Below are 1,960 nucleotides of genomic sequence, written 5' to 3' on the forward strand. Positions count from 1 at the left end.
TCCTGTTAACAGGAGCTTTTTCTCTCCACTGTCGCTGTTTTTCTTCGGATTCCTTCCATTCATCCTGGGCCCTCGGTTTCTCTTGGGTTCCTGCTAGCTAGAGATGTGGAAACGTGATCATCTACTTTCAGGATGAGATGCAGGTTGATGTAGAGAGTTTAAAACAGATGAGATGTTCTGCTCAGACGGACATTCCTTAAGCCGGGCCTTTTAGTTGAGTAACAGAACCAGAACAGAACCTGGTCTAATAAAATTTCTGCAGGGAAACGATGTTTGTCTAAATTTTAATCAGATCAAACCGGCCTTTTTCCTGTTTGGTTGATGGAGAGACTGAAATGTTTCTCCTGTTGGAGGTGAAACGTTGGAGAACTTACCGCGCCTGTCTATGTTGGACCTGTTGGGAGTTCGGTGTCTCTGAAACCGGTCTAATCCTGATTGGCTGTGAGGTCGGTGGTCCAACAGGAGACTCTTATCCTGACAGAACAACCAGAGGACGGAGAAAGAAGCTGTTCTGGCGATTGGTTCAGCTGCGGTCCGTACCATCTGGCTGTTAGGTAGCCGGACCGCCTGTCGGACCCGGACCGCTCTGTGGTCTGGTCTGGTCTGCAGGGACCCAGATTTATGAAGAGGTGAACTTAAGGCCACTGCATCAGTTTTTGTTTTGTATCTGAATGCATTCAAACAGTATTTCATGACTTCTGGGCGACGGCCCGTACAGGCGCCGCTAGAACCCTCCAGAATCTTGGCTCATGGTTGAGAGTCCAGCAGCAGATAGCTGGCATGATGTGGCAGCATGGAGAACGCTGCCAGATGTTCCTCGGATGGAAACGTTACGGCGACAAATCGCCGCCGCACTTCTTGGCAGCAGGGTTCTGGTCTGTGTCCCGGTCCAGGTCCGATAAAAGCCAGCGGATCGCTGAGGTGATGTCAGCGTTATCCAAGAGGAGACGGCTCTCCGGCTCGCTGCCGGACGCTCCTGGCAGCAGGAAAAAAGAAGCAGATGCAGCTTAGAGCCGTTAGTGGCCCACCTCTAATCGGCTTACCCTGGCGCACTGACAGGTGAGCGGCGCCGCCGCCGGGTCACAGAGCCGGTCGCTGGTAAACGCGGCGCACAGGAAGGGAGGACATGTTGGAAATCAACATGAAACCAAAGCAGCTCTTCAGGTTTGGGTCGACAGAAACCAGCAGACTGGATGAAACCGGATCTGAGCTTCTGCTCCTCTCAGCTGAAACGGATCTAAAAGACACATTTCTATCTTACAGTTAGTTTGTTTTAAGGACTAAACTCTGAGAAATCCAGCTGGGTCATTAAACCGTTCTGACTGCAGATGTTCTGGGCTCTGAGGTTCCTCACAGAACGTCTGCTGAGGACATCCTGTCCGTCTCTCCGAGTCAAAGCGACCTGCGGCTCAGACCCGGTGTGGCTGGGAAAACATGGCTGCTGCGTGTTTAAAGCGCCACACATGCTGATGGCGATGGAAGTGATCAGCAAAGAACCCCACGGTGCTTCAGAGAGCAGTTTCTAAAAATCCTTCAGAGAAATATGTGCAGAAATATCCTCTAATTTGCTTTATTGCTTATTTATTATAAACATTAAACCAACATGTAGATCATTCTCAGATCTGTTCTCTTCATCGACTGATTTAATGAATTATTTAACATCTAACATGTTATATTTGCTAATTACTGAAAACAGCAGAACAGCAGAGTCTGACTACGGAGGAGAAAATGTTTTTAGGTCTCTTGGTTTTGGATTTGATGTTCTTTGTTTCATTGGTTCTTTGTCAGTCCGACACTTAAAGGTTCTGTTCTGCTCATCAGCAGATTATTCAGTGTTTTTTTTCTTTTAATATTTATTTAAGCAGGTAGGAAAAACAGGAAGTGGACGGCAGCATCTCAGAAAGAACCTAAAACAATCGGGAGTTCACAAATAAAATGGGATCAATAAAAAAAACACGTT

This window comes from Cyprinodon variegatus, unplaced genomic scaffold (assembly GCF_000732505.1).
Source record: "Cyprinodon variegatus isolate N-32 unplaced genomic scaffold, C_variegatus-1.0 Scaffold804, whole genome shotgun sequence".
Lineage (NCBI taxonomy): Eukaryota > Metazoa > Chordata > Actinopteri > Cyprinodontiformes > Cyprinodontidae > Cyprinodon > Cyprinodon variegatus.